Here is a 26,699-nt window from a genome sequence, read left to right on the forward strand (position 1 = left end):
TTTTGAAAATTGTAATGAAAGTAAAAGTAATAGTCAGTAATCTGCTTTCTGATTTGAGGATCTCCAGAAGTACTGGTAGTAACTGATTACATGTAATCTGAAATGCGTAATCAGATTCCAAATATTAAGTACTTGTAATTAGATTATATTACATTTTAAAATTGTAATCAGACTAGTTACTTTTTGATTGATTCCATGATTACATATTCACACAAAGGCAATAAATTATTCATAATTTATTGATTCTCTCTAATTTTTGACCCTCACAGCATTTGATCAGTGGATATACAGAAATCATTTATCTTTTTAGAATTGTTTTGTTTTTCAACATTGCATCTCTCATGAACTACTGACTACAACACATTATTGATTATGACTCAATATTTGAATTCATACAGTGGGTCATTTAACCATGTTTGGAACTAGTCTTTAAAAGGCTTTTGTCTTTCAAACGCATTAAAATGCACACATTTACATCTTATTTTCATGCAGGGATTCGCAAACTTTTTTTGTCACCCTTTTTGTTTCGATATGGTGATATATTAATAATTAAGTCAATAACTGAACAGTACATTTGCATGTTCACGGTTCTCTGAAGTCAGTTAATGGTCACATGACATGCAGTTAATCAAATAAAATATTTCATCTTTTTTAGTAAGGTTTTTATTTTGACTGTTTTTATATTAAAATAGTTTATTTTAATTTAAGATTTGATGATTTAATAAATTATTAGCTTTTCTCACAAAGCCCCTGCAGTTCCTTCAGTTTGGGAAACCCTGATGTAATATTTAATGAACTTGACAGTATATATATGTGTGTGTGTGTGTGTATATATATATATATATATATATATACATTTTATTAGAATATCTTTTGTGTTTAGTGATCAGTGACTACTTTTAGATTACTTTCAGATTATTTTTGACCTAACTTGTTTATCACATTGATTTGAACAGGATTATCTTGTACCATATTGAGAAATATATATATATATATATATATATATATATATATATATATATATATATATATATATATATATATATATATATATATATATATATATATATATATATAATTAAACCAAAAATTATTCAGACATTTTTGACATTTTTGATATATTTTTACTAGTGGGTGCAGGACACTATAGTTCATTTATGGATAGCAAAATAAAGTAAACTGTGACACATTATACCCAAAAATTCTTCATACAGTGGACTACCAGTAAAATTGATAAAAAATTTGGAACCAAAAATTATTCAGACACTTTGACCTGACCATGTTTTGCTTAAGTGTTATCTGACATAATTAAGATTATTTTTTTCTGACACAGTTTAACTCTGAGATCTTGTCATTTTATTACCATTTTTTAAACTATAGTGAATAAACTGTATTAATGAATGAAATGTTCAAGGTGTCTGAATAAATTTTGGTTTGACTGTATATATATATATATATATATATATAGTTTATTAATTATATATTTGAGTGAAGGCATGTTTATAATAGCATTTCATGATTCAGCTAACAGTGTTTTGGGGCAGTGTATGAAAATCATAGGTAGTATTTATTAAGTTCAGTTATTGTAGTTGATATATTTGTAATTCAATCAAATCGCTTCCATGTATTAACATGTATTTTCTAATTTTAGTTGTTGTTATGCTCTTGTTTCCCTTTACGAGTATGTTCACTCTCTCTGTGTGACCATTAAAGTATTGAGTGTCTGCACAAACTCCAGGGGGTAAACTGTTCCACTTTAACCATCCGAAGAATTCAGATGCTTGGCACCCCCTGCATTTAATGGTCTCTGAGCAATTGTCTTATCATTCCATGGGAAAGACTGGCATAACTGCAACTGATCTTCCCAAGCTGCGCTTACTCGTTTGAGACATAAATGAAACAGAAGAAGACATGTTTCAGGAATCTGAGAAGTTTATTACAGCTGCAGTGAATATTTTCTAATGCTTGGTGGTCACAGTTTTGGTCAAATGACTGTGTGAGATGTATTAAATAAAGAAAAAACGATCCCACTAGCATATCAGATCTTTACATTGCTGTTGCTTTATACTCTAAAAGAGGCAAGCTGTCAGTAATGTCCGTATAAATGTAGGAGCAGGTGGTAAAGAAGCCTTTGTTAATCACTTAATGATGAATTCTTCACTTTACATGGTGCCTTTGGGGCCTCTGTTTTACTCGTTGTGCATGGGCTGTAGAAACTTTATAAAAAGTTTATTTTAGCATGAAATGAGTAGGCACAGATAAATGGCCTGCTTGAGGGTTTTGTCATCCAATGCAGTCAGGGCTATTGGGGGTCTTCTGACCAGGCAGGTTGGGACCATATGTCATCATTCCTGGGCTTTGTGTGGGCGTGTCTCTGTGGCAACCGCATCAGCTGTGGCCATTGTGTGGCTGGACTCAATAGCCCATATATTCATTGCTGGGCTATTGCAGGCCCTGCAACAGAAACAAATTGATACATACAAGCTCCGGCCCCATTGAGATCACATGACACATTTGAAATTAACAAAAAAGGAACATTTTAGCCTGTTGAAAATCTTGAGAAAAGATTGGTTTCCATGGAGACCAGGCGGCTGGCCCGCTACGGCCCATTAAACTCGAATCAGATGTAAATTTCCTTTGCCCCGACGTCACTGTCTTGCAGCCCCCTTCGCAGCGCAGACACAAATTAAACAGTTTGTTTGCCAATTCACGTGTCATTTTAATGGCTTTTTATGCGTCTCTCCTTTGTTTAAATGAACAGAATAACAAACCGTCATTGATTTATAATATCTAGCCACTTAAGAGGTCTGTTCACGAGGCCTTTCACAATAACAGGGTAATTAAAGAGGATTAGAGGTGGAAACAGAGCCTTTCATTCAGATACTTGTCATTTATAGATACGCTTAAATTTCTGAGGCTGAATATAATCATGTATAATAGTCACATAAATGTCAGGATTTTTGGGAAAACTCTTGCTGATATAGCTAGATTTCTTTTTTGTGTATTTTTTTTCTTTTTTTCTTTTTTTTTACTTGTCTTAATAAATAATAAGAAATATTTAAATATTTTTTAATTTTACAATTAAAGAAATATAAAAAACATACATAAATTATATATATTTAAATATATTTTTAAGTATATATAAAATAACAATTAAAAAGTAAAAATGGTATATACATACATCTACATCTATATATATATATATATATATATATATATATATATATATATATATATTTATATATATTAGATGTAGATGTATGTATATACCATTTTTACTTTTTAATTGTTATTTTAAAAACATGGTCAGGTCAAAGTGTCTGAATAATTTTTGGTTCCAAATTTTTATAAATTTTACTGGTAGTCCACTGTATGAAGAATTTTTGGGTATAATGTGTCACAGTTTACTTTATTTTGCTATCCTCACTTACATAAATGAACTATAGTGTCCTGCACCCACTAGTAAAAATATATCAAAAATATCAAAAATGTCTGAATAATTTTTGGTTTATATATATATATATATATATATATATATATATATATATATATATATATATATATATATATATAAAATTAATGACTATATTATAAGTGTATCTCTGATCACTTTAGCAACTCGAGCAGCAACTAAATAACCAGAAGAAAAACCCAAAAGGAACCCAAAAGCTGTTTAAATTAATTTTTTATTACTTATAATTTTTTCTAAATTATTAATTTTACGCTTACATTTTATTTGAATATCTTTTGTGTCTGGTGATCAGTGCTGGGTAGTTTAAAGTTTAAAGAGAGAAATGTTATCTCAGACTTTTGGACCCCATTGCACATTATTGCTATATTGATTTTGATAAATATAACTTTTTCAATGCAAAAATGTCATTGTAAATATGAACATAATTGTGAAATCATCCCACTTTACCTCCAAAATCCAACCTTTGTACGTCTCAAGATCTCATGTGTGTGTGTGTATTAGAATTCATTGTGATGTTTAGACACAGATTTCTAGTGCTCTTGTCTGGTCTTCTGTAGCAGACCATAAATCCCGATCTTTTCAGCGTCTCGTTAATGAGTTCTAGTATGGGCGGCATTTTTTCTACTTTCAACTGACTTATTTTACAGCCATCTGTGGGCCTGTTTCTCTGTTGTTGCTAAAGAGACTGTTCTCGTCCCCTGATGGCCCTGAGATCACTCTCACAATGAGCAGCTTTTCTGTTTTCTGTTTCCCCTTTTGTGGATTTTTTTTCTCAGAAGCTGGATGGCAGTCAGGAAGTTGTGGCATGGAAAATGGGCAGTTTTGAGCCACTGCTTACTGCCTCCTCCAGAACAGGAAGTAATGTGCCATTCTGATTGAGCAGAGAAAATATTTTTGCTTGACACGTTGGTGGAAGATTTGTTCAAGTGCGGCAGGCTGTACTGTGCGTCTGTTTGTCTTGGGTTTGTGCACTTTCTCTTTCCTCCTGTTATTATAACCATTAATGTCATTAAACAAGAGGGTTTATCCTGTGACGAGATGAGGTCGCTGGTGTTGCCCCAGCTCACAGGATGGCATTAGTTCATAATATCTGATCTGGCTCTAAAACTATTAAAAATAATCAACATCATTTTTTCAGCATATTTTTCATTTCCTGCCATTATGTTCTGGTTTTCATTTAAACATTTTCTCTTCATGTATGCATTTAGCAGATGCTTTTATCCAAAGCAACTTACATTGCATTAAGGTTTTATCAGTTTACAGATTTTCTGGGAATTGAACCCATGACTTTGGCATTGTTAGAGCAACAATACCTATATTTTCAAATATATTTTTGTTATGACCACTCTCAGAGTGTTTGGCACGATATTGGATATGACAATGTTGATATGTTTGGTCTTGGTCGAAGGTCTTGACTTGGATGTTGGTCATGACTTGCAACTACCAATACATACACAACGCGTTGCTGTGAGCAAGTAGACATGAATTACCCATAGCAGATCTATACAGGTGGAGCTGGGGAAGGTGGAGGGTTTCTGCAACTGCTACAGCAAATACTGACCAAGCATTTGAAGGTTGGGCAGCGAGCTCATTGGCTACTGACCAAGTATTTGAAGGTTTCAACTGCTACAGCAAATACTGACCAGTATCTGAAGGTTACTGATGCAGCAGGAACCAATCAGCTGTGCCCTATAGAGAATGATGTGATTGCAAGCAGATTGTGTTAAGGACCTATCAGCCTGTGCCATCTAGAGTTTCACAACAGAACTTTGTATTTATTTTATTGTATTTGATTAATAAAAAGTTGAGATGTGATTATCAAAGAATGCACACACTGATCAATTGTATAGCTTGAGTACACTGTAAGTCACTTTGGATAAACCTGCCAAAATGTAAAATTCATGTGGCCGAAAACATGTTTGGAAAGCTCTCACAGGTGTGATCCGTAGGGTTGCCATCGCCACTAGTATCCCTGTGGCCTGTCTCATATGGAGCCCAATGATGTGAATTTGACAGTCAGATGACTGATTATAGTAGCAGCAGCACCAGCGATGCTAATTTTCATATCTTATTGTGTTCAGCATCAGCCCTCCCAGTGTGACAGGAGCTTCCATTAGCGGATCATCCGTACCGCGGGGAGACAGACACGTAAAGCACAGCGGTACGGAGGATCCGAGCCCGCTTGCTCTCTCTATGTCATCCATTCATGCTCAGTGTGATTTAGTTGATGGAAAGGTCACTTTTCGAGTGTAAACAGTGTTGCTTTATCATTCCGTTTTGATCTGATCCATTGGTTGATGTTAGTGTTGTTAGCATGTAAATGTGGCATTGATTCTCAGTGAAATATCGTTTAACACGTGCTTTCTGCAAAAGCTTTATGATAACATATCAAAATCACGCAATGGTTATAAATCATCTCTGTGACAGATTTCCCAGAGAGAAAGCGAAATGAAGATTTATTGCTATTAGATGTTTGTGAAGTGTTCATCAAAAAGTCATGCATTGTCTGTGACATTTCAAAAGCTCTACAGTCCGTAGGTTATAATGGGAAACATCTCAGGAATGTCGCGACCCTTCAATGCTAATGTGAAGGAATGTGACCATCTCAGTCATTTAATTGTCTGCGTTTTATTCATGTGAAGAGGACAGAGAAATGGATTTGGATGGTAGACCCGTCGGTATGTCTGGTGTTTCGCTGTTCTTTCACTTGTAGAGTGCTGGTGGCCCAGAAGAAGCCATGTTTACACCCACTCAGCCTGACTGACAACCCTCCACGGCCGGTGAAAACCCTCTCAACAATTATTGCAAAATTATAATTGCCCATCTGGTTGTTCATTGAGGGTAACAAGGGTGTCCTCTTGGAAAATAAGTCAGGGGTATTGAGGGAAAGTTAAGAAAAGGCATAAGATTCTCCAGGGTCCATAGGCTCCAATTATTCAGAGATTATCCTTTCACGTTGACTGATCTCGAATTGAATAAAGTTTGGGCTGCATTACTGACAGCTGGGTGCACCACTAAAGGGGCTGGAGGCGGATCAGGGCCCCGGGTTAGGGTGTTAGTCTGGGCCTGACCCCAGAGGTTAGTGAGGTGACATTATGTAGTGACAGCATTGAGGCATCCCCTCTTAGCTCTCTTCAAAGCTAGCTGGATAAATGCAAAGGGCAATCACATTAGGCTGGTCTTTCACTATTTTTCTGTCTCTTTTGCTCACCCACTTTCGCCCTGAATTTTAAAGCAAAACTCCGAAATCCTAAACTGCATACAGGCTGTTGTCTTTTAAAGTTAGGTTAAGAGATGTGGGTCATGGGGCCGAGCTCTTGCTTCTGATGTCATCTAGTAGTTTCCAATGAGTTCTCTTTTATGTTCATCCTCAGTTGGGAATTCATACAGAAAGTACAAAAAGACAGTTTTTTTCATATAAGAAATGAAAATTTTAGGGATCCATGATATATCGGTGCCATATCGGTTGTGTGTGTGTGTGTGTGTGTACATATATTTATTTATTTATTTATTGCCATGAAAGTGAAATTACTGAACCTAAACCTGAGCTTGATAGAAAGAAGAGGAAAATTTTAGATGGCACCTAGAGGCTTTTGCATCTGAAGTCTTACATATACAGTACAATCCAAAAGTTTGGAACCACTAAGATTTTTAATGTTTTTAAAAGAAGTTTCGTCTGCTCACCAAGGCTACATTTATTTAATTAAAAATACAGTAAAAAACAGTAATATTGTGAAATATTATTACAATTTAAAATAACTGTGTACTATTTAAATATATTTGACAAAGTAATTTATTCCTGTGATGCAAAGCTGAATTTTCAGCATCGTTACTTCAGTCTTCAGTGTCACATGATCCTTCAGAAATCATTCTAAAATGCTGATTTGCTGCTCAATAAACATTTATGATTATTTTCAATGTTGAAAACAGTTGTGTACTTTTTTTTTCAGGATTCCTTGATGAATAGAAAGTTCAAAAGAACAGCATTTATCTGAAATACAAAGCTTCTGTAGCATTATACACTACCGTTCAAAAGTTTGGGGTCAGTAAGAATTTTTATTTTTATTTTTTTGAAAAGAAATGAAAGAAATTAATACTTTTATTCAGCAAGGATGCATTAAATCAATCAAAAGTGGCAGTAAAGACATTTATAATGTTACAAAAGATTAGATTTCAAGATAAACACTGTTCTTTTGAACTTTCTATTCATCAAATAATCCTGAAAAAAATATTGTACACAAATATTTTGTACAATTGTACACATTAAATGTTTCTTGAGCAGCAGATCAGCATATTAGAATGATTTCTGAAGGATCATGTGACGCTGAAGACTGGAGTAATGATGCTGAAAATTCAGCTTTGCCATCACAGGAATAAATTACTTTGTGAAATATATTCAAACAGAAAACAGTTATTTTAAATTGTAATAATATTTCACAATATTACAGTTTTTTACTGTATTTTTAATTAAATAAATGTAGCCTTGGTGAGCAGACGAAACTTCTTTTAAAAACATTAAAAATCTTAGTGGTTCCAAACTTTTGGACTGTACTGTATATGCACAAAAATATTAAGCAGCAAAACTGTTTTCAATATCGATAAGAAGAAATGTTTCTTGAGCACCGAATCAGCATATTAATGATTTCTGAAGGATCACGTGACACTGATGTGATCCATTCAGCTTTACATCACAGGATTAAATTACATTTTAAAATATATTAAATAGAAAATAGTTATTTTACATTTATAGATTACATTATTACTGTTTAGTGTATTTTTTATCAAATAAATGCAGCCTTGGTAAGCATAAGAGACTTCTTTCAAAAATATTAAAATCGTACTGATCCCAAACTTTTGAACAGTAGTAGCTCGTAACTTCTCAAATGTTTTTTATAGATTGATTTTCTGTTGTTGTTTTGCTTTGTTTAATTTATTTAGACAAAATTATATATAATTTTAACTGCAGCCATTTATCCTTCAATCACCGGTCATTACATGGAAATAATAATTGGCTTATCAGTATCATCCAAAATAATTCATATCATTGCATTCCGACAAAATTCCTGTAAACCTATCTGCTAAAAACCTATTATCTTTTTAGAAAAAGCTGCAATAAGAAAAATGCTTTGGCAACAGACTCCACACATAATGATTAGTGACCCAGACCCTTAACATGTGGTCATATCTTTGTGAGACAATGATTACTGTTTGATTACAGAGCACGGATACAGCGGCCTAACACGCTGTTCCCAGCATTCCTTGGTGGGCACCTCTTCAGGTTGTGAAAAGATGCTCCTGTGTGTCTTCTCCCTCCGTGCCACCTTCCCTCTGGCTCTACAGTTTCACGCTCCGTTCGGAACGCTTAGATCTGCTGACAAGTGTTGCCGAGGCCTCTCGTTTTTATCATGGAAAAAGGCTGCGGGATTCTCATGCCATCGCACAATGCCTAAACAAGCGGGTATGTCTAATTCAATTAAGTGCACGAGGCTGTGCCAAGCCTCTCCACTGCCGGTGTGACAGTAGTAATGAGCCTGGGCTTTGAGCCGTCCTGCTGGTGGGGCGGAAGGTGGTGTAGGTGGGGTGGGCTTTGACTGGGGGGGGGGGGCACGCTCTCCTTAATTCAATGCTTCTGGCAGACAGTCTTTGAAATGCTGAAAACAGCTTGGAAACACTTATTTAGACCCTTTTAAATGGAATATTCTGCATTCCTGTACGACTGTATGGGAGAGGCTTGAGAAGAAACACAAGCAGGCATTATATATTACACTGGATTCTTTCTCGCTTTCTTTCCACTGTGTGGCACAAACACAGCTTGCCCCTCATCTTTGCATGCCAGGGGCCACGCTGATTCAGAGCGGATGTGAAAAAAACAGTGGTTCATAATCTATGGAAGTTTCTTTGAAGACACGTCAATGGAGAACAGCGCGCTTATGTGCGTTTCTGTTAGTACTGGATCAGAGCCAGAATCAATTCTGTTAGACTTTTGATAAAAAAGATTATATTAAAGAAATAATCTTGGAAAATAATAAAATAGAATAATAAATATTAAAATAATTAACAAATAAAATAGAAAAAATATAATATAATATAATATAATATAATAATATAATATAATATAATAATATAATATAATATAATATAATATAATATAATAATAAAAAAGAGAGATTTTGTCCCATGTCCAATCCATTCATGAAAAAAGCATTCAACCAAATAGGTTGAGAGTGTCTGTGGCATGTTGATGACAATTGTGGCTTTAAGTGTATGGGGCAACCTGTTATGATTATTATGATTGATTATTTTAATTGTTTATCATTAAAGGAATACCCTGGACTAAATATAAGTTCCTCCTCTGAAAGCATCAGTGGGAATCTGCTGCAACAAACTGAAAAATGTGCCCTATAAAGACCTACTTTAAAAACCTATAAAGCCTACTGTATCACAAATGTCTATCAAATATGATGCATCAGGCTTTTGAGGAACGTTTATTTGTTCATCATTCAATAATCACTGTATAGGGAATATGTCGAACGTCACGTGACCAAACCGGAAAACTGGTCTCATTGCATCCGCTTGTCAGAGAAAGTGTTAACAGCAGTATGAACTGACGGCACATCTATGGACTTTTAAGGTAATCATACCTAGTTCATATGTGTTTTATTCTATTAAATATCTAAATGTTAGTGTGAAGAAGAAAAATGAAAAAAAGCTTTTAAATATCAATCTGCATATGCGACATCAGTTATGCTCATCTTTGCTCGCTCCTTTTAAGTTATCTTGAATAAAACAGTTGATTTTTTTCATGAAGCACATACAAAAGGCCTGTACCAGAAGCGATCTGATATGTTTTACAGAATATGGAAGTAAGATTGCGCATAACCCCTATTGCATTGCATATATGTTTTGCCCCCCAGCAATTAAAACTAAGCATTTAAATATATTTTTACTAAGACATTATCGGGCGATATTGAGTGACAGTTGCATTTTATGTAAGTAGTCACTGTTATAAAGATCTCATTGATTTACATTACAAGATATGAGAATTTCATCATACGTTTTAGGCCAAATTGCATATTTTTGCTCAGTTTCGTACTCTGAATAAAATTAAGGTGTTTTTTCCTCCTCAAATGTGAGCTCCATATTGTCCTATATCATACCACATGAGCCATAAAAGCCTGATGTATCAAATATGATACTCAACAAAAAAACATTTTTAAAAAATATTTTGTCTTGTTCACACTGCAAAAAATGCTGTTCTTACTTAGAATTTTTGTCTTGTTTCTAGTCCAAATATCTAAAAATTCTTAGATCAAGAAGCATTTTCTTGACAAGTAAAAATTATTTTCTTGTTTTTAGGAAAAATAAGTCAAAATTAAGTGAGTTTTTCCTTAAAACAAGCAAAATAATCTGCCAATGGGGTAAGCAAAATAATCTTAATCCAAACTGAAAACAAGTTTATATATATTATTTTTGGTTTGAATTAAGATTATTTTGCTTGCCCCATTGGCAGATTATTTTGCTTGTTTTTCCTGAAAAAAATTAAATGATTTTTACTTGTCAAGAAAATGCTTCTTGATTTAAGAACTTTAAGATATTTTGACTAGAAACAAGACAAAAACTGTAAGTAAGAACAGCATTTTTTGCAGTGCATATTTTGTCATATCAATTTCAGAAATTGTTACTATTAATTCATATGTCAGGCTTTAAGGTTAAGGTAACAACTTCACATTTTCACTTTTTGCAGTGCATTATAATCATTATTATTATTATTTTAAGATTATATTTTATTAAAGACATACTCTGGATAAAATTACTTTGAAAGCTGCATGCTGCTGATTACCACAAACATTCATTTTTATCTATAAAACCAAAACAGTTGACAGTGAAGGGCAGCAAATGCTGTCAATCAAGCTCAACTTCTTTATATTTAACCCAGAATATTCCTTTAAAGACAATAATTAATGATGAAATGATATTTATATGTGCTCTCATATTTCCTACGGTGATAACTGTCCCCTCGAACAACAATCAGGTTTTATTTCTCTTCATCTCCCTTTTGTGCATGCGGGTAAATTTACCCAAGTCACGCAGGACCTTGTTAATTCACCCATGAGCATATTAAGTTGGTTTACTCTTAAATCCAAACTTTGGATCATCTTTGGAACATCCCATTTCCCAAATGACTACACCAACCAATTTTGTTCTCTGGTTTGTCTGAATGTGTAAAATCCCCCAAGCCAGACTTTCTTCCTCTCTTCGACAGTGATGTTGACGCACTGACACCTCGTTGACTCAACTGATCCATCGCTCCGATTAGTCCTCTGACCTTTAACCTGACTGCTCTAATTTGTATACTGGAGTTTGGGAACAGTTGGCATAATTTTAATAACAATAAATAAACAAGTGAATGAATAAATAAACAAACAAAACTCTAACACTTCAAGGCCAAAGTAGAGACCAAAGGAATACTATGAGTGAAGACCAAGTGATAAAAGGAGCGAGCGCTTTGAGTGCAAAAGTCCTAGAGGACAAACCATTACACATCGCTTAAGAATAAACAGCATTCTTATGCATTCCGGCACTTTTGACTCTGGTTAGCAAACAATCGGAGACCTGGACAGCCTTTAGTTTCAGGAAAACTCTCCGAAAAGGCCCCCCGCTGCTCTTGTGAAGCACTGATTCTCAGGCGCTTTTAAAAAAGCCTCTTAAACGTTTGACTTTCTCACAGAAACAGCTTGCTAAATGGCATTTCTGTAATGGACTCCTGCTAGGGTTCATATGCGTTGTATACCCACACTGCCCAAAGTTGTGTCAACACAATTAACATGAGAATGCCCTAAAAGAAAGGCAAGAAAAGTTTTTTTGCCGTAAAAAAATCTGAAACTATAGAATTCTTTGTTTTCCGGAGAAAAAAAGATTTGAATCAAAGACATTGATGGTCATTTTTTTTTTGCCTTCGGATGGAAAAAGTGGTGCTGAATGAATGTCTTATTTACATGCCAATGGAAAGGGGATGTGGTTTTAAAGGATGGGAAAAGCAGGCCCTCTATTATGGAGGGTGCTGGTAGCACAGAGCGGGAGCCTCCCTGCCAGGCAGCGGTTAACAAGGCGCTGGCTGAATTAGAGAATGGCAATGAGTTTTTAATTGGTGACACATTATATTTATCAAGCTGACAGCCAGAGTCCTGCGCCGGGGCCTTTCTTGTTTTGTTCCATGCTGTGCATTATTTCCCCCTAGGTGCCCCTGCACGATACCCCCTGTCCGGCCGGTTCCCTCACGAGTGAAAAAAAGAATCAAATCATAATAACTGAGCGGCAAGTTGAATGATAACATTGAATTATTCATTAGGGCTGCTTAAAGTGTTGGATAAATCAAGGCCCCCTCAACCCCGACAAAATCCAGCTCATTGTTATCGGCCAAATCAGCACGGCAGTTTAAGGCCTCACATAAAGGCAAATCCTTTTCAGACCTGTTTAGCGAGGCTGACAGAGCTCTTTGCGCCACAGAGGCAAAAGTTATTAACAAGTGTTTAATATTTGTATGGGAGTGGTTTATCATCTGCTGCTGGTAGTCTATGAGTGCGATTCAATAAAGCGGTCGAATGAGAGCTAACAGCAAACACACTTTATTAGATAAGCATCCACAAGGCATGCGTTTTTGAAAACGGAGCAATGATTGAGTAAAAACAATATTTTTGTCATTTAAGATTAAAGCCAAGTCTCTCAAGTTGTCTATTCAAATTAATTATTAAAATGACTAATAATGCCAATTATTAATTAATAATTGCAATGGAATTAATTTAATGATTTTATATATTTTATTATTTATTTATTTATTTATTTTAAACTACTCTCAGATATTTTACTGATATCAGCTTCCTCAAATCAAGTCGCATCTTGATACAATTCTTGCTCAAGTCATCTATTAAAATCATGTAAATAATTATGGCAAATTTATGTTAATTCAACAACAAGACTCATTTTAAGCACAGATAATGATAAAAAAGCACTTTTGGATCTCAAATTGCAAGTATTTTCCTGACTGAGCTTGATTAAAATCCATCCATATATGAACGGACGACGTGAACACATGACGGAGATAAAAGTAAGTTTAGCCCCTTTTTTCACAGTTTGAAACTTAAACATTGGCATGTTTGAGGACCAACAGGGCTGCATCAGAACTCAAACAGATTTGGAGGAGTCTTTTGTTGACCCTCAGAGGAATGGATTTCAGGGTAAAGCGCAGTTCGTCTCTTCATAATAGACCTGAAGAATGGGAGCGGGCGAAGGGGGCCTAATGAAATATTTAAGATTTTGGCTAAAAAGGGCCTTGAAAGTCACAACAAAGGATTTGCTGAGGGCTCTCATTGTGCGGCGGACTTTGCGGAAGCCGCGGCTGGACCACTACAGATGTGATGAGGGCCCATATTGAGCGGGGCTGTGCAGGCTCTGTTCACAGCTGTGTCCTTGCGCTCCCGACTGGGCCACCAGCCCCCTGCCTTTGTGCCCCATTGTGCCCGGCACAGAGCACCAATTTTACACAGAGCTGATTGCACAGCAACGCCTTTGTGTCATGGGTAAAATAGCGCCCCACCCAACCTTACCAAAGACCCTCGCTCGTTCCCTCCCCCTTCTGTCCATCTCTGGCATCGTTCTTTTCCCCTCCTCTGTATCTGTGGTCATTTAAAGATGACAAGGTGATGAATCCCTGCTTTTTTGGATTATATGAACACTTTAGATAAGCAGAAGAGTCTACAGGCTACTCTTGCCATGTCCCCCTTCACAATCTGCCTATTTAGGGCTTAATGGTTGTTGATTAATGGACCCTCTATTCAATAGAACATATGCCATTTTGGGATTCTATAAGAGCTTTATGTTGAATTTCTATGCTTGGTGTCACAAGGTCAAGGCAAGCTTTTTAACACACTACACGTGAAAAGGAGGTGATGCATAATTTACTCAGAATGCAGCTATTCACGGGGTGGTTTAAGCTCACAATAACAATTTCCCCCAAACTAAGAAAGGTTGCAAAACATCATTTTAACCTCTCCAAATGCCTGTCAGGTGCATCTGCCCATGAGTTTGCTGTTCTTTCGAATTAAATTATCCTTTTATCATTGCCTGCTTTGCAGGAATTGTACAGAAAAGAGCAATGCGCATTGAAAAAATCATTGCATGTTCTGTGACAAAGAGAGCTAAACTAAGCTATGGAAGCCTTTTCTGCTTCAGAGGAGAATATACAGTGTACAGTGAGACAGAAAGTCATAAAGTCACAATTATGAGAATTCGAGTTGCAATTGTGAGATATAGTCTCAGTTGTGCTATTGTGAGATGTACTGTGGAAACAGAGCTGAAAGAGAAATCAACAGTTGCCATCATGAGAAATAAAGTTGCATTTATGAGATGCAGAGTTCATTTGCAAAAACAGATAACTCTGTTTTCATTAATTCACAAATTAACTCACAAATCATGTTTTTTACTGTGCATTCCAAGTAATATCAAACTCCCCTCAGCTAGCATGTCTTTTTGAAGTGACGAGCAGCCTTGTCACCTGACCTAAATACTGTGCGCTGATTTGCTAAAACGGACTTATCAGTTTCTGTACACAAACAAAAAGGGCGCTCGTCGGTTTCGGCTGTAAAACGTGAACTCGTGATGCCTTGACAGTGGACCATACTGGCTTTTCTGACAAAACATATTTAGGGTTCAGAACGTGCTACACAGCAAAATGCTCAGAGTACATATGGTCCCTCTCTAAATAGTGTTAAAGTAATACTGAAGCAGAGATTAAGTTAATGAGATAATTAAGCAATTAATAAGGCTGACTTAAGTCACTTGTAGTTCTTGTGTTTTTTCTCATTCCTTCAGTGATTCTGCTTGTTAACAGCAGGTGTTCATCACTAATGCGCAATCATTACTTAATTAATTGCTTAATTATCTCATTAAATTTAACTTTGCTTCAGTGTTACTTTAATACTATTTAGAGAGGGGCCATATGTACTCTGAGCAGAGTTGATTTAACTCTAGGGATTTTGCTGTGTATATGTGGAGAATTACGGCAGTAAGTTCATTTTTTTAAAAAGTGGCCTTTATCGGTTTTTGCAAAAGAACTCTTCAGATACTGTGCAATATAATGTTGCAATTGTGAGATTTAACACTGAAAATCAGAGATGTGATCTTGTAAGATATGTAAATTTGCCATTGAAACAAAGAGTTGCAATTGTGAGATATAAAATTGCAATTGTGATAAATAGTTGCAACTGTGAGATATAGTCACAATTATGAGAAATAAAGTTGCAATTGTGAGATGTGATCTTGTGAGACATAAAGTTGCAATTGTGAAATATTTTGTTGCAGTTATGAGAAATGTATCAGTTGAGAGAGTCATATTATAGAATATAGTCAGTTATGAGAAAGAAAGTTGTAATTGAAATGTATATAACATTTCAATTGAGAGATATAAAGTTACAATGTGATTTTAATGTTGCAAGTGTGAGATATAGAGTTGTAATTATGAGAAAAAATGTGTCATTTGTGAGATATAAAGTCACAATTATGACAGTTATTATATAAATTAAGTTGCGGTCAAGTTGCAATTATATAAGTAAAGTTTTTTGTTGAGAAATGGGCTTTTATTTTAAGCACTATTGCTTTTCATTCAAAAACTTTGGCGAAGAAGAATCTCACAGGTCAATTTTGTTCAAGTATTAATTAGCGATGCGTGCTAAGGCTCTAGTCTCTTAATAAGCTTGCATTCCACAGGTTAGACCCTACACTGCAACTTATCAAAAACCGCCTTCATCACATTCCTCACTGAAACAGTCCTATCTCCCGCTGGGGAATAACTGGAGTGGGCTGTAGGTCTCTCGCAATATTCATAATGACGATAACGCTCACCACGGAGAATGTGACTGGGAAATGTAACCATTATCCAGCAATTACACTCTTTAGTGTCTGTCTCGTTTGGGATATGTGTAGAAGCATAGTGCTGCCGGCAGCTGAGTGGGAGCCTATAGCAGACAGAGAATTATTCATGGTAGATATGGAGTCCTCCGTGTGGGCTGAGAGGATTGATGTAAACCAGAGCCTCTCGCTGCCCTCCTCATGCACAGCGGCCGAGCCTCATCTCCGCCGTGTGTTTCCCCTCTCTCCACAAAGACCTGTCACGTTTAATGGCCTGTTGGCTGAGTGGGCTGCTGTAGCCCTCTCCAAAAGAAAGGCCAGGAAAGAAAGGCTCATAGACAACTAATGCAGCTTAATATTCTTTAAAAAGGTCGAGGGACAATTAAAGGAGTGTTTCCCATGGTTCTCCCCCAGCGGTTTCTGCCCGCCTGCACAGCAGCTCGGCTGTTTGATGGAGTCTGAATACATCTTATTGATGGGGTCAGAGATTAGAGGCGATTGGGCCGGCTCTGAAAGGGGCTGTGCGTGGCCTCTGAGAGAGGCTTGGCAGAGCCACATTCAGCTAGGCCTCTCGGCCGTCTTCACACACCAGCACATTTGCTCCACTTCTCTGCCTGCAAATGCCTTTCAACAGAGCTGCCCTATTCACAGAGGCAGTTCGGCTGATGCACGTGCGGCTGCTCTATGCGCTTGGAAAGTGTGTGCATTTCTGTACTTTGTAAATGCCTTGTAAATAATTGAATCGTTCAATCTATCCTTAATTTTCTTCATTCATTTTAACTATAAAGGTGCACGCTGTCATTTGAATTTCAGTAAACAGGAGTGTTACCGAACATAGTATTCATAGTATTTGGCACCCATAGTACATCATAGTATTCGTGTGATGTCACATTACAGGAACGCCCACCTTGAGGGCAAAACAAGGCTTTCTATTTACATACTATATACTATAAAAATATATAAATGCAACACACAAAGTTTCACACTAAGTTTTTTCCCATTTAACTTAAACATATAACTATTTAGTGTGTTGCATTCATATTTTAGGTCTCATCTGCTTTCCTGTATATAGTATGCATTATAAGTAAGGTGTATACTGAAGTGTTTTTCACATTAAGCGTTTTAGAATGTCCCTGCTTTATATTGATTGCAACTTGCATTTTGTTAACATATCTTGTTTTACTGCTTTTGAGAGGTGATTTAAATATTCGTGGCTTGAAACAGATGGAAAATTGACAGGCCTGTGCTGCAGTTCTATGGATGTTTTGCCCTCCAGGTCTCTGCGCCAATCATGTGACTGAAAACTATGAATAAGGGTACTGATATCACTGGACTCTTCATCTAAAGAAAGTGTATACACAGTACTGAGCAGCCATTGCACTAGACTGTTAAACCATTTCCTCTTTTCTCTAAAGGAAGTGGCATACTGAATATGGATGTGGACAATACAACTTTATTAATACATTGTCTTAAAACCTCAGTCTAATGTATAAGAAAGTAAAATTATGGTTTAACAATATCGTAAATATTTAGTAAATATAAATTTGTATCATTATAATTTTTACTTACATATATATATATATATATATATATATATATATATATATATATATATACATACATACATACATTCTACAGTCTTTAATCCAAAAAAAATCCAGCAAAAGAACACGCAGGAGATTACAGGAGAAAGCTTAGCAAAACTGGCCATGTATAACTGAGTCCTTAAATACATATGGGAAGCTAATTAACAGAAACTGAAACAGCTGTGTAATTCAAATCAGTAGTAACCATAAAAATGAGAAAATGAGAACAAAGGAAACAGGAACTAGAATTAAACCAAAACAAAACATACACGTGACATCCGGTAATGTAAAGGTAATGTAATGTATTTGGTGCTGCTGCTGCTGCTGCAGAGCAAGTACAGAGACTTGCTACTGCCAATACATTCACAGACATGTTGCTGTGACCATGTAATACATGCTGCTGCACATATAACATACATGAATAACCCCCCAACAAAGCAGGATACACAAGAAATAGACAAGACAATATTCAGTACGCATGCTGCTAATGTTTCACTATCTATGTGTGTCTGGGCTACCATGCTGAATGGCTTAACTCTAGTGTCCTATGACTATGTATGCCTGGGCTACCTTGCTGAATAGATTAACTGTAGAAATATGCACTATGTATTCTTGATACCAATAGATATCATGTTGATATCAAACTGATAGAGATAAGAAAACCCAGCAACCAACTAAGCAAGTATCATAATTAAAGTCATATGATAATCATTGACATAATCGTCATACTCTTATTCAATATGTGAAAAGCCATTGGGAGCGATAAATGAATGACAGGAGCTTGACTCCTATACTGTGTGCATCTGAAATGAACTGCACACATCTAGCAAAGCTAACAGAAAAATTATTCTTGGAAATAAATGAACGCATCATTAGAGTTATACCACTAAATATGGTGAAACCCTGTTGAAAGCGCAATGCTTATATCATTTAACTGTTCTAAAATCCATATCATCACAGCGATTACTACAATAAACCACTTGTTGCTGCATAAACACATATCCTTAAACACTACTTCTTATATGCTTAGTAATTCACTTGTGCAAACAGTAGGACAATGCTTAGTTTAAAACTTACGATTGCTCATTTAAGATTTAATAAGCAGACCATGCAATATGCATAGAGATATGGAGTAAAAGAGCATTCATTTATCTTAGATGTTGAGTCATCCAATTTTTTATATCAGCTATGCATTCCGTTAATTTTGTGAATTGAAAGGTTTCGTTGTGTCGCGAAGCAATATAGAACAGAGTATCATCAGTGTGAAAACTAATGACATGCTTCCTAATGATATCTCCCAAAGGTAGTATGCACAGGGTGAACAGCAACGGTCCTAGTACTGAGCCTTGCGGTACTCCATATTGAACTTGTGATTGGTATGACATCTCTTCATTTACTGCTACAACCTGATAACAGTCAGATTTGAACTATGCCAATGCAATTCCACTAATGCCAACATAAGTTTCGAGTCTATTCAAAAGAATGTTGTGGTCTATAGCATCAAATGCAACACTAAGATCCAGTAACAGTAATAGAGAGATACAACCATGATGATAAGAGCAAATCATTTGTAACTCTAATGGGAGCAGTCTCAGTACTATGATACAGTCTAAATCCTTGCAGATACCATTTCTTTCTAAAAAGGAACATAGTTGTGAGGATACTGCCTTTTCTTTATCACTGTAAAGCTGCTTTGAAGCAATCTGTATTGTAAAATGCGCTATATAAATAAAGGTGACTTGACTTGACTTGATAATGACCTAATGTCAGAAACTACAAAATTGAAAAGTTGCTCCTCACTGCCAGATCCCAGCAGAGTGATGTGTTCTGTCTGTTCAGTCGCCTGTGAGGCTGGGCATCATTCTGGCACATGTCTGCAATCTGGCCTATAGAACAAGTGTGAACATGCACACTAACTTTCACTGTAGTGCACATGTATCCCACAGTCCTTCTCACCCCATAGACCTCTGCACCTAAAATGAACAACAAATACATTGTAATCAAACATCTCAATCCATTAAATAATTATTGCAACTTATATTGCACAAGCAAAATCTGTTCCTCGTTTGTGATCCAGAGAATACCTTGCTCAGATATTGGCCACTCTATTTAATCAGGTCATCTCTGATAGTCCGCTGTGTGCAAACTACCTTCCTGTGCGTCTGGAGAAATGCTTTGAAACGCTCCTCATTTGGGAGTGTGTAGATGCTACCCTAAGGGGAAGGGGAGCACAGCTGTATTACAAAGCTGCTGTAATTAGGGGAAAGCTTTGGGTCAGTGAAAGCACTGGTTTTGTTTGGCTTGTTCCCTACATTCAATGGCATCTATAGAAGCATCAAAGAAAAGAGCCCAATTACTGCACTGAGCGTTTTGATTTTGCTTTTCATTCGCAGTAATTAGGAGGCAGCTTTAAAATATTTAAAGAACCTACTAGATTAATTTTTTGTTTAATGTATCATTAGGCCAAATAGCATGGCCTGCCCAGGTGCTCTATGGCTTAGTATTATAGAGAACATTGTTTAAAGCAGAACTGTGTATTGCTCAGCGTTTATGTAGGGTTAGTGTGTTGTTTTGCCTTGTTATACCTATACATAGATCTAGATTTCTAAAGAAGTAGAAAATGTAGTTTAAAGGGGGCAGATCTTCCATTCTGTAATTTCTGGTATTTGTATGAAAGAACATACCAAAACACATGCCTTTTAGTTTGGCATGGTCTCTTATCTATGTTTTTTTTTTTTTTTTTAGCGAATTCAATCTCTTCATCTGAATCAAAGAACTTCCTCGTGATAAAAATAGAGTAACCTGAACGTTTCATATAGCACTGTATATTATTATGTCTAAACATCAAAATGTTTCTTAAACTGTGGGTATTTTTGGACCTGTGGACTTCTAGAAAACTCACATATGGGCTTTTCAGACTGCGCTTAACACCGGGTAATCATCATTCTAAACACCGCTTTTCACCCAGGGTAAAGGAACATTTCACATTTAGAAGTGGGGTTAGCGCCGTTTTTTACCCCGGGATATGAAACCCTGCTCCAGAGCAAGGTTAGCCCTGCTTTTGCGGTGTTAACCCCTTTTGCTGTGCCAAACTTGTACAATGTGAAACAACGCAGTGTTAGAATGTTATGACTAGACGATTAGCAATGGCTTACCAATAGCGTACATCAGATTCACGCACTTTAGACAGTCACAGAAACACATCGCATTGCATATAAACAATAAAATCGGCGTTTGAGAGGAAAAAATGTCAAATGCTGACAGAAAACGCGACAATTTGGGAGAAGAAGACCTTACCTTTATAGTCCTAAATGTCCATTCAGTATAAACTCGATAGTAGCTACAGTAAGCAATACAGGATGCGCAATGCTATGTAAAAAGGTTGTGTGCTGCATTTATCCAATCAGTGACACCACAAATATGCAAATAAGAACGTTAACCCAGGATTTTGGAATGTACAATGTGATACGTCAGCTAAAGAATACCCAGGATTAAATTATGAGCAGTGTGAAACATGAAGCAAGATAACCCAGTTTTCCGTTTACCCAGGGTTTAGAATGACCCAGGGTTAACTATTCCAAGTGTGAAAAGCCCTATAAAGCACAATTTTCACACTCCCATTAGTTGAATTTTTCTGTTAATAATGTCCAACAGTGGTCATACATAAACACTACAGGAGTTGTTTTTTTGTTTTTGTTTTTTAATGAATATTCCCACAACAGTGTAATTTCCATCACATATCAAATTATACAATAAAGCATTTTGTGTTGGAAATGAAATCTTTAATACAGGTGCTGGTCATATAATTAGAATATCTTCAAAACGTTGATTTATTTCACTAATTCCATTCAAAAAGTGAAACTTGTATATTATATTCATTCATTACACACAGACTGATATATTTCAAATGTTTATTTCTTTTCATTTTGATCAACTAAGGAAAATCCCAAATTCAGTATCTCAGAAAATTAGAATATTAAGACCAATACAAAGAAAGGATTTTTAGAAATCTTGGCCAACTGAAAAGTATGAACATGAAAATTATGAGCATGCACAGCACTCAATACTTAGTTGGGGCTCCTTTTGCCTGAATTACTGCAGCAATGCGGCGTGGCATGGAGTCGATCAGTCTGTGGCACTGCTCAGGTGTTATGAGAGCCCAGGTTGCTCTGATAGTGGCCTTCAGCTCTTCTGCATTGTTGGATCTGGCATATCGCATCTTCCTCTTCACAATACCCCATAGATTTTCTATGGGGTTAAGGTCAGGCGAGTTTGCTGGCCAATTAAGAACAGGGATACCATGGTCCTTAAACCAGGTACTGGTAGCTTTGGCACTGTGTGCAGGTGCCAAATCCTGCTGGAAAATGAAATCTGCATCTCCATAAAGTTGGTCAGCAGCAGGAAGCATGAAGTGCTCTAAAACTTCCTGGTATACGGCTGCGTTGACCTTGGACCTCAGAAAACACAGTGGATCAACACCAGCAGATGATATGGCACCCCAAACCATCACTGACTGTGGAAACTTTACACTGGACCTCAAGCAATGTGGATTGTGTGCCTCTCCTCTCTTCCTCCAGACTCTGGGACCCTGATTTCCAAAGGAAATGCAAAATTTACTTTCATCAGAGAACACAACTTTGGACCACTCAGCAGCAGTCCAGTCCTTTTTGTCTTTAGACGCTTCTGACGCTGTCTGTTGTTTAAGAGTGGCTTGACACAAAGAATGCGACAGCTGAAACCCATGTCTTGCATACGTCTGTGCGTAGTGGTTCTTGAAGCACTGACTCCAGCTGCAGTCCACTCCCCCACATTTTTAAATGGGTTTTGTTTCACAATCTTCTCCAGGGTGCGGTTATCCCTACTGCTTGTACACTTTTTTCTACCACATCTTTTCCTTCACTTCGCCTCTCTATTAATGTGCTTGGACACAGAGCTCTGTGAACAGCCAGCCTCTTTTGCAATGACCTTTTGTGTCTTGCCCTCCTTGTGCAAGGTATCAATGGTCGTCTTTTGGACAACTGTCAAGTCAGCAGTCTTCCCCATGATTGTGTAGCCTACAGAACTAGACTGAGAGACCTTTGCAGGTGTTTTGAGTTAATTAGCTGATTAGAGTGTGGCACCAGGTGTCTTCAATATTGAACCTTTTCATAATATTCTAATTTTCTGAGATACTGAATTTGGTATTTTCCTTAGTTGTCAGTTATAATCATCAAAATTAAAAGAAATAAACATTTGAAATATATCAGTCTGTGTGTAATGAATGAATATAATATACAAGTTTCACTTTTTGAATGGAATTAGTGAAATAAATCAACTTTTTTTATGATATTCTAATTATATGACCAGCACCTGTATTTTTGAAACAAAATGGCAGAATCCTTTCTCTTTCTAAGGCTATTTTTAGCTTGGATTTTTTTTTTCCTTTTTTTGTATCCTAAATACATAGTAAAAATAGTATTTATTATTACTATTATACTATTAAATAGTATTTTCACATTTCTTGCATAATTTCAAAATTATAACTTGCCTTGAAATTACACACTTTGCTTTGTATTTCATCTCAAGCTTTTCACTGACACTGTTGTCTCACAACCTTTTGAACATTGGGCCAAATTGTTCAGTGTGGTAGGACAACTCTACAGCTGAGGGTCAGTTATTAAATTTAAATATTTAAAAAATATTTTTACACAAAAAATATTGAATTGGTGTTTATTTGGAGTTTTTAATATGCAAAATATATTTTACATTTAAATTAAGTAAATTTTGCTTGTAACTAAAAAAAAAGAGAAAAGTTTAAATCTGTTATAAATAAAAGTTAGCCCTCTGAGACAAAAGTGCCCAAAATTCAAGAAACACCCAGCTACACAAAAATATTCCAGGACACATATAGTCCGCTATCTCCATAGTAAATCCTGCTTGTTGACACATCCTGTTATCTGTCTAGAAGCCCCTGGTGGAGTTTGAGATGCACAGCAGTTGCTGTGGGTGGTTCTGATATTGGCGAAAAGTACATGGGGGTTCATGGGAAGGATCTGTGTGTGAAATGTTAACATTTCACAAGTGGCCGAGGCTGGTGGTCACCACATTAATAATATGCTACTACACTGATGGCATCCGACCCAAGGATACATTCCTGCTGTAATGGGCAGCAGCTGGACCGGGGTTTCCGGGAGGACAGCTGAGCGTTGGCGGACACAGAGGGACACCCCGACCTTTCCGACCCCCCTACTGACTGCATGTCTCATTCAAGTTTTGCAGCTATTGCAATAAAGTGCACTTTGTCTCATACCCATAACACTCTTATAATCGCATGCTATTACATCCACTATTATATATAATTTTAGATATTAAAGCATATTTTCTTGGCTTATGAACTGCCTTCTTTTGGAAGCAGTGTTTTTAACTCTTTTGTCAGGTCCCAAAGTAGCAACATATGGTGTCATTATAGAGCACTGAACATACATTTCAACATGCTGCTTTGCTGCTTAACAGCTCTCTGGGGACACAAAAGGTCATTCAGCTAAAGTCCTGCGATTACACTCTAATGAGTAAACTCTCAATGGGGATGGCTTATTAGGACATTTTGGAAAGCTGTCAGCATGCAGCTAAAGAGGAGGGCTGTTTGTGTTACTTAAATAGTCTTTTTTACTACTTATAAACATATAAGTATTAGAAGTGAAGTTTGCGATGAGACAGCGATTCTTGGAAGTGTTTGCTCATTTTTATTTGCAAACTATTATTGTTTCTCATAATTCTTGTTCTTCTTCCACCTAAAACTTTTGAAACTTTAAAATCTTGATAAAATTTTGAATGGAAAATCGAATAACGGTGTAAAAACTACAACTTAATACTTAAATTTTATCCTACGCAATGCAACAAAACTGAATCATTATACATTCTTTCAGAACTTTACAATACTACATGCAACTTAGTTTTATTGTAAATGAAAGAAAAAGCTGTAACACTTTACAATAAGCTCCCATTAGTTAACATTAGTTAATGAATTAACTAATTATGAGCAAAACATTTGTTATAGTATTCATTCATCTTTGTTTAATAAAAATTGTTAGTTCATGTTAGCTCAGATCCATGAAATAATATTAACAGATTTTTACCAAATGACACTTTTGGTTACACCGAATGATATTTTCAAACAATGCTAACATGCAGGCTGTTATCTAGCTAGCTTGCGAAAGGACAATAAAACATTTTATATTTATAGTACAACTTTTTAAAATACTACAAAGTTTTTCATTATAGCGGTTGTACCAAATGACCTGATATTTCGGGTCATGCGTATGAGTAAGTGAAAACATGAATTTTTCAGATAGTTAAGAGAGAGTTAGTTACTTTGCTTCACAACCATGTGGTCCTTTGCAGGTGTCTGAATGATGTCACATCCTGTCACATGATACTGACCGCATGACTTGGTCCAAAATGGACCCTTTATATTGGTTACTCCGAATGACATCAATGAAATTAATTTGTCCTGACATTCTTGTTGACATATAATATTATAAAACAATGCCAAAATAAAAAACATATACATTTATTACATTTTAAGATATTTTATATATCTTATATAAAAGCCTTTGGTATAATTAGCCTTTGGATGGTTAAATTGAATGACCTTTTGACACTTCAGAATCTTTAAAATACATTTATATGTGGCAAAATATAATTAAAACCTTTTGGATTTGATAATAGAGATCTAGTTGTACTACCTTTGGATGTCTTATCTTTGTTTTTTATTATTATTAAGGCCTTTGGACAAAAAAAATGACCCGTCACATCATTGACCCAAATGACTTGAACATACCATAAAATTGTGCTCTTGTCCTGTAAACATTAAATATAATCTGACTAGATGCGATTGTATCAATTTGAGCAGCAGTTTCACATTCAGTTTGGTCCGACAAATTGCTTGGCACTGGAAATTTGTCATACTGCGTTTGTTTAGGACATGGTGTTTACACTGAAAAGGCGCCCTACACATATCTAGATGTGCTCTTTTGATTTGGGCAACCATGTAATTACATCCTCCTAGCAACACCCTAGCAACCACGCATAGCACAACAAAAGCCAAAGCCATTTCTTGGCAACAGAACATTGTGAAAACATGGGATTTCATGACTTTGTACAAACTCCAACCTCCTGGTGATGAGTTTTGCGAAGTCTGTTTTACATCTAATTTTACATGCACTTCTACAAATAAAGTTACAATCATGTCTCTTTAAAAGCACCTCAGCGCGCTGCGGTTTTGCGAGGTGACCTTGACATGGCATCACATTTAACTTACACTTGCCGGGAATATATTTTGAAAAAGCACCTTCATTCTGACACATGGACCTCAGTCTTGGCCGGTGACCAGCGGCCGAGCAGCATTGGCAGAGGGACCGTGAGAAACAGGGGGGCGACACCCAAATGTCAGCACAGCTGCAGAACTGCTGAGCATAAAAGCCTAATTACAGAAATATGCAGCCGGAGGCCTCCCGACAGTGAAAACAGAGCGGCGTTTGACTCGACGCTGCCAGAGAGCGGTAGTGTAACGTGTCCTCCGATCAGTGACGTGAGATTTACTGTGCGCGAGGAGCTCCAGGATTCCGCAGCTGCCGCCTGACATCAACTCGCGCGTGCGTGGGTGTGTTTGTGCCGTTAGGTTTCTTTTTTCCCAAACTTTAACCTGAGAAGAAGAAAAATAAATAATTATAGGCATAATTAACACTACATAAACTAGC

At 36.3% G+C, this 26,699-nt stretch overlaps 1 long non-coding RNA gene across 1 annotated transcript; it reads right to left on the minus strand.

The window, feature by feature from the left end:
- Positions 1–1,937: 1,937 nt before the first annotated feature.
- Positions 1,938–26,699, minus strand: LOC125259528. Its single transcript, XR_007182848.1, has 4 exons — positions 26,291–26,699; positions 20,046–20,174; positions 19,762–19,934; positions 1,938–2,454 (listed from the first exon to the last, which is right to left on the minus strand). It is a non-coding gene; the product is annotated as an uncharacterized LOC125259528 (long non-coding RNA).

Source organism: Megalobrama amblycephala, linkage group LG24 (genome assembly GCF_018812025.1).
Source record: "Megalobrama amblycephala isolate DHTTF-2021 linkage group LG24, ASM1881202v1, whole genome shotgun sequence".
NCBI lineage: Eukaryota > Metazoa > Chordata > Actinopteri > Cypriniformes > Xenocyprididae > Megalobrama > Megalobrama amblycephala.